At 43.9% G+C, this 7,978-nt stretch overlaps 1 protein-coding gene across 2 annotated transcripts in view; it reads right to left on the bottom strand.

The window, feature by feature from the left end:
• The window catches only part of sema4ba (sema domain, immunoglobulin domain (Ig), transmembrane domain (TM) and short cytoplasmic domain, (semaphorin) 4Ba), a 58,036-nt gene extending 52,895 nt beyond the window's left edge, over positions 1-5,141 (bottom strand). Inside the window, exons 1-2 of one of the 2 annotated variants that reach the window (XM_027004584.2) lie at positions 4,971-5,141; positions 4,533-4,669 (exon numbers count right to left, since the gene is read on the bottom strand). The gene's annotated coding sequence lies outside the window, so the exon portion shown is untranslated. The remainder of the gene's footprint in view (positions 1-4,532; positions 4,670-4,970) is intronic. The other variant, XM_027004585.2, reaches the window with a different exon arrangement.
• Between the last annotated feature and the right edge of the window lie 2,837 nt (positions 5,142-7,978).

A 7,978-nucleotide genomic window follows, 5' to 3' on the forward strand; every position in this document is an offset into this window, starting at 1 on the left:
ATGGATGCACACACTTATCCCCAAAAACATTTGTGTGTTTGCTTGCTTGCTTGCTTTAACCCATTACATTATAATACTGACTCATAAGGTTTCTGATGTGTTGAGCTGTCTTCTTTCTAAAAATACATCTGAAACGGTCATCAGTCCCGAGCTTTGTCCATGCCTATAGCCTAATCCAGTCTACTCCCCATATCCATTAGGCAGTCCAAAAGTAATTACACAATGACACAAATTTAGTTTTTTGGTTCTACACTACAGCACAATGGCCTTGAAATAATAAGAGGTTAAAGTACAGAATGTCCTTAATTCACAAGTATTTACATTGTATTGGCTAAATTGTGTAGGAACCATAGCCCTACAGTTTCAGAAGACCACCTGACAACATTTACAGCATTTAGCTGTAAGCAAGCTGAGACTGCCTATTGTTTCTCGGTCAGTGGTGTGTGGTTGCATTATTGGCATGATTATGTGTGAAAAAGATAACCTTTGCTTTAGGGTTCATTATACAAGTGGCATTTACATCTGAAGTCTGTTGTAGGTGACTCCCAACATGAGGACCACTAAAGTGCTATTAAACAAGGCCATCATGAAGCTAAAAGTTAAACTAAGTCAAGCAGGGATAATACAGTAGAGCATAAGCCAAGTATAAATCAAAAACAGCAGGTCTGGATGTGATTAAATTAAAAAGAAGAAAACAACAAAATTACCTCATATGTTCACAAAATGCAAATTTGTTAAGGCCCAAAACTGGTAAGACCCAAGAACAAAAAACAGATTAAAATAATCCTGTAGCTATCTTAGGGACAGATAACAATTAACCTTCAAAGGAGTGATGCAGTGAGAAAAGTGACATTTAAAAATGCTTAGGATCCAGTCCAAAACATACTTCCTCATATGTATTATAAAGAAGCTGAGGAAAGTGATTCTTACAAGTGGAGCAGATGGACATTGTCTTTACTGATGATGTCTGCCAGAGGAACAACCAAAATTAAACAACTATGGGTTTTTAGGGCCAAAATTTGGAAGGTTCTTGAACTGCAGAGAGCTGGAACACGATGTCTTCTCTCCAATGAGGTAGAGAATAGACGTGCTGAGTTTAGCAAGCCGTTGGCACCCAGCGAAAACCCAGCCTGCTCCTCAGGTGCCTCTGTGTGCCCATATCAAAGCAGAGGCTTCCTTTCATGTCTGTGCTACGGCTGCCAGTGTGCAGAGTATCGTTTGTCGTCTGCCCACCTCCAACTCCCCCCTGCTGACAAGGAGGGTAAAGATAATTAAGTAGACAATACCGGTGTCAGGTTGAATCTCTCCTATTTTATTACCAGCTATGTGATACTGCAGGAGACTTTGCTGATATTCACCCTCATTTCAGATGAGAAATGTTCAAATGAAAAAAATGCATTACAACTTATTCAGATTGAGCAAAAAATCCTGGTCAGTTTTATGAAATCCCACATATTTGTACTGCAACCTGTGAATCCTTTTATAGATACTTGCACTGGGTGTATAACTGGTTTGTTCCACTGGGTGATAAATCTATCATCCTGGTGTGGGTTACCCCAAAGTCCCCCCAAATAACTAAATAACTAAATAAATAAATAAAAATCAGAAGCACTGACTCAGTGGCTACCAGACCCAACAGAGCTCTCTCTTTGGAGCCAGCTCTCTGGGGACCATCCAATAAAACACTAATTACCTCTGACTAATGAAACTAAAATGACTAACTGCTTCCTTTCTTCTTAGTCTTGGCTCCTCTGACACAAGGCTGAGGCAAAACCAAAAAAACCCACCTCCCACGAAAAGGGAGACTTAAATTACTGGGACATCTTCTGAAAAAAGAAAAAGGTGTGCAGGCAGGCATTATTTTCAGTTCTCAGGCTGCTGAGCTTGTAAAAGGAGCATCTGTTTTATTTCAGTTCAGGTGGGAATAACAGATCTGGACAGGTCGTGAACCAACATTTGCACTGAGTCAATACATGTTCTTAATGCTACCTGCAAAGAAGGGCACATAGGTGAAAAACAAAACAAAGCAAATCAAAGCATATCTATGTGACAGCAGTGACTTCCCTCCTTGCAAACACTGGTTTGGTCTGCAGACATCCAGCATCATCTGGCAACAGTTCTATAATGAAATACAACTGGTTTCCAAGAAAATCATCAACATTAGTTGTCTTAGCCATTCTTTATTTTTGCAAATATTTAGTTGAAATCATTACCATATAATGTGACTTAATTCAGACACAATAGCAAACATTAAGACAATGGTGTTGCCAGAAGAACAGAGAACAGTGCCAGGGAAATTTTGAGATTTGAAAAGCTTCTTTTATTTTCATCATTGCAAAACATGTCTAAGTACAACACATTTGCAACTGGGGAAATCCCATATTTTTTATTCATGGTAGTTTTACAGAACAAACAAAAGGCCAAAAGGGGCCTTCTTCTATCACACTCCAATCATGAATCTCCAACACCAGCTCTTTAAAAGTCAGTTTGTCTAACTCTAATCTAAAATACCTTCCTATGCTATTTAGTGCAACATGTGGCCTTGGTTCCCCTGCATCAGATGGACTGGTTAGAGCTACAGCTAACCCCAGGACTGCAGGGTGCAGGGTTTAAGACATCAAATAACAAATTCAGTTCTCCTTAGTCAGTACTGAAACCCAAAATGAGTTTGTTGAATGCTGCTGTCATTTCAGAACCATTTGGCCTTTTTTCCTTATTGTTTCTCTCTCTCTCAGTCTCTCTCTCTCTCTCTCTCTCTCTCTCTCTCTCTCTCTCTCTCTCTGTGTGTAGATGTAAGTGGGGATTTCATAAAAAAAAGGAAAAACACACTGACAGACACACACACACACACACGGGCTGATTGGACAGATGTTATATAGATAGCATTGTAAGTAGCAGTTCTAAAGAGATGAGGTAGTGATGTGTACTGTCAAGGACACAGATTCTTGCTGTAGTGTCTCTAAGGATGGTCCTCTCTCCCTTCTCACTCTGTAACTGGAAAATGCTCTTCTGATTGTCGCTATCAGAACACTACCACAGGCTGAAGAACACCTACTCCCACAGAGTAATACTGGGCAAGAATAAGGGGCAAATCCTAACATTTGTCATTTGAACCTCTATGAGGAGTACTGGGAAATGTAGGTAAGTCTCTGAGGAGAAGTATTGTCATTCCCTATGAGGGAAAGGTGGAGGTGTTTGCTGGATGACACAGTAATGAAACAGAACTGACAAGCTCTCCTCATGCTTTAATTACTGCTCAAAGTCTGCCAGAGGGGGGATCAATAAAGAAAACACCTCATGAGAAAACTGCCTTTCTTGGCATTACACAAGCAAATCTTTGGAGGCCCTCAGGCCAACGCCCATTTAATTTCTCACCTATTGGGTTGTGTTCTTGAAGGTCACTGGGACAAAAACTGTTTCCTTATCTTATATACAAAGACTAGGATTAGGTTGCCTCTTTTAGATACCAAAAAGTCAATCTCCTTGCCCATTTAATAATAGAATGGAATATTAACAGTGGTGCCTACGTGCATAAAGCATGGCGACTGCGGGAGCCGGCCGCGACATTTAGGCAGGGTAAACACGACCTCCTCCCTACTGGGATATCATAAATTGATCCCTGACATGCCCATGTGATCTCATTCCACCAATCAGAGCAAGCCATTTTTCTCAAGGCTGCAGCTTTCAAATTTCCCCACAAATGCACCCACATGATATGAGCCGGTAGGATCTACCGGTTTCTTTTTGTGTTATAAATATTCCAGGCTAATTAATAGGTATAAGTGGTCAGATCAGTGGAAATTTACATTGGCCTCCAAAAATGACAGAAATAATCTTGCCTGGCATGACTACACGAGGCACAACCTATAGGAGGCCAATTCTTAAATGTCCTATGTGTGATAACCACTCAAAACGATTAATTTTGTAAGATTACTGAGCTGGGTACAGACATTTTCCTTCCCTGAAATAAGAGGGGAATCCTGTTCATAAATTAGTTATGACCACCTCTACACACAGCAGACGAGATGTATTAAATATTAACACTGCAACAGACAAATTATGACAGACTTTACAGAGGACAACTGCTGGAGAATAAAGGGCAATCCCTCCTATTCAAATAAGTGGGATTAAGCACTGCAATGCGTGGAAACAGTTAGGAGTGGCTCATTCGTTATATGCATGTAGCTATTACAAAATGTAACAACGGTTCAAAGCTCAAATATTATTAACCACCGTGAAGGAGGAAGACAAGAGTGGATGCACGAGGGAGTAGCGCATCGTAAGCACGGAGTACCGAGCATGCAGGCGAAGCAGCTGCTCCATCATAGTCATCCCCCCACCCGTCATGCACGCAAATCAATCTATACATCTATCCACGCTGAAACCGCCTCATACATGCCACAAGGAAAAATAAGAGCCAAAATAATAATAACAATAACCGAAAGTATGAGTAACAGACTGAGGAAACAAAACCTTTGCAACAAGTTTATCTGCTCTGCCATCCAGCCAAAGAAATGGAAAGAAATTCTTACTGTCAAGCTGGAGGAAAGGTTCAATTCATAGAGGGAATCTCCTTTTCAGAAGGATCTTCTTTTCAGGAGACTTGCTGGACAAGCTGGGAGTCAGCACAGGAATTCATCCCTTGCTAACCATGGTAACCATCACCTTACTACAGGCAGCACACCAGAGAGAGAAGGATAGAGAGAGAAATGGAAGAGAGAGAGAGAGTAAGAGACAAGGGGGATAGCGGCAGCCACGGGGAACCAAATTCAATCTATTGCCATGGCACCTGCCGCTATGGTGACGGCATTGCTTGTGATTCCCCCAGGCTGCCCTATTCTTTTCCGCTGTGCTCAAGACCCCCGGACCCTAACTCCTGCCCTTTCTCATTCTTTCCACACCTCCCTGGAACCATCCGCTCCTCCCGCTATCTGCAGTGCACTCCTTTTGTCTGGCGCGTGAGTAATTACCTTGGCTGACAAATGCGCAGGTCTCTCCTCTGGCGGCAGCAGCTCTGGTTGTCACGCATTGAGGGGAAGAGGAGCGGCAACTCTGCGGGGATCCCAAGAGACACCCGGGGCTGCAGCTAACACTTGCACGGAGAAGCACTCCGACAGTCACCAGCCACTATGAACAGCAGCAGCAGGGAATGGGAGGGGTAGGGGGTAGAGAAAGAGTGAGAGAGAGACAGAGAGAGAGAGAGAGAGAGAGAGAGAGAGAGAGAGAGAGAGAGAGAGAGAGAGAGAGAGAGGGGGGAAAAGCAGCCGGGGGAGGGGGGTAGGTTTGCTCATTCTGAGGCAGCCAGGAGCATTACATCATTCCTCTCCGCTCCTAAGAAGGCTGGGCTGGAGAGCAAACAGGAGGCACTCCCCCTTTACACCTCCTGCAGAGCCAGCAGACAGGAAAATGCATCGCAGACCGCCAAACAGCCACGCCAACATGCACACTGATGAAAACTGACTGCAGCTCGAGTCTGCGGCCATCCCTTCAACCACTGCACATTCACTCATGTGATGCAACCAGACATCATCATTTGGTAATCACAAAAGAACCAAAAACAGGAACTATTCAGATAAAAATTTTGGCTGAACAATGGTAATTTATAAAATATTCAGCAGAAGAATCAGAAGACATAGTCAGTGGATAGTAGTATTGTTATTGCACACATTTCAGACATCTGGAAAAGCCGCATGAAAACTGCAGTCACGCACTTTCCGCGAACGGTGACGTTTGGAGGCAAAGGAAGTGTGGGGGCAGCATGGGAGTGTTCTGGCGGCAGTGTGGTCTGGTCACTGTGGCTGAGCCTTCTACACATGCTGCTGTTACTTTCTACCGCACGCATCCCTACAGCCCAACACCCTCACCCATACCACACGCGTCCATACAGCCCAAGACCCTCACCCATACCACACGCGTCCATACAGCCCAACACCCTCACCCATGCCACACGCATCCATACAGCCCAACACCCTCACCCATACCACACGTGTCCATACAGCCCAACACCCTCACCCATACCACACGTGTCCATACAGCCCAACACCCTCACCCATACCACACGCATCCCTACAGCCCAACACCCTCACCCATACCACATGTATCCATACAGCCCAACACCCTCACCCATACCACACGCATCCCTACAGCCCAACATCCTCACCCACCACCACACACATTCCTCTAGCCCAACACCCTCATCCACTACCATACACATACTAAGTCTAAGTTGAGTCTAAGACCCTCAGCCCTTTTAAAGGTTAAAGTATACCGCTTGTAGAAAATAAATCACTGACACAGGAACCGAGTATGTATTTTTTAACATGCAGGAGACATGCACTTACTCACATACATAGATGATCCACTTTTGTAATCCTATCTGCGTCACCTCCTTCCAGAAGCAGGCCATCAAAGAGAGGCAGAGGATGTAGGAGAGCCCTGACACAGCACCTTTTCACAGATGACACAAGAACTTTCTCTCTCAGCAGGAGCAATCTTACTGCTATTGGCCCATTCTCTCTATTCCTAAGTCTGCCTCTATTAATAACTTCTGATTGCAGAGAAGCATTGATACTTTCACATTTCTCTGTATCTTCTGTCCCCTGCCTTGTATTGATCCACAACTGGAGCACAACCATTGCAGAACTAAATCGATACCTGTGCAAAGGAAGGGGCTCTCCTGCCATTTTCTCTCATTTAATGTCATCTCTGAGCTCCGGTTTGGCTTTTGGTCTCACTGGAGCCAGGGTTGTTTGTGCCACATTAACGTTTTCAGCTCGTCCTAGGCAGGTTTTGCAATGATATACAAGCACTGGCCATTTAAAAAGTGCAATAACAACCCAGGCTTGCTGTCTGGACCGCCAAATCAGGGCAGCCTGTGGAGACAGAGTCATCTCTGTGCTGGAGCAGACCTAACTAAGCGATCGTGATTTATTTGTGCCAGTTCGACACTTTGCAAGAAGCCACTGATTCATGGCTAGCAAAATCTTCCAGACAAATAAAGTAGCTCTGTTTCTGATGAATGGAGCATGTTGTTTCCCCTGGTACTTGATACCAAAGATGTGACCCAGTACTGGCAGCTGTTGCTTCATGGAAACCTGCAGGGGAAATCATAGTCTTGTGGTAGTGCTCCTTTAGTAGTATTTAGAAATGACCTGGCCACCATTGCCAAGAAAGAAGATATGAAGATAAAAAATACAATCAAAACACTTGCCGACTTTAAAGCTTGTGTACATTTTTTGTGCAATGCTTGCTTTCAAGCTTGCTGATGCAGTAAATGACTGGAGGTGCTACCTGTAATGAGTGTCTAGGTCTGGCAGTGGCATGCCATGGATATGATTAAAAAGTGGTTTCAAAAACACTCGTTTGGTTGTAAAGGAGAAATAATTACCTGCTGGGCCTATGATGCAACATGAGGCCCTCTGGGCCTTTGTAATCATTACTTTCAAAGGTAACATCATGAAAACAGATACGGATCTGGGCATCGCAGAAATGAAGCTGCCTTAGACTTTATAACAGGGTCTGTAGGATATGACTCTTTAATTTTGGGTTAATTTTGTCAGGACAAATGTGGAACCATCCATAAATACAAAATGTCCAAACATGTTTCAGTGATTCCCCTTTGTACAAGACTAACCTTTATTGTGTTTCATTAACAGCCAGCCTTCTATGTGACAGTTCATCAAAAATCCCAGATGAGCCCTTCACCACATCAAACCAGCAAAGAACAGCATTGTGTGTGTATGTCCAAAGTAGGAAATAAAGAAGCCTTGTCTGTTTCATGTTGGACTTAATAAGTATGACCATGAGGGAAAGAAGTCACTCTCTGCGGCCTTTTGTGAGGCCCGTGCTGTCGCTGGAAGCCAGTGAATGACATTCCGACCACGCTGCACATCGTAGGTCGACTGGAATGCAGGGGAAACATCAGGGCAGACTGCGCCGTTGTCCAGCGCGGCTGAGAACTCTACTGCAGAGGGCAAGG

Source organism: Electrophorus electricus, chromosome 4 (genome assembly GCF_013358815.1).
Source record: "Electrophorus electricus isolate fEleEle1 chromosome 4, fEleEle1.pri, whole genome shotgun sequence".
NCBI lineage: Eukaryota > Metazoa > Chordata > Actinopteri > Gymnotiformes > Gymnotidae > Electrophorus > Electrophorus electricus.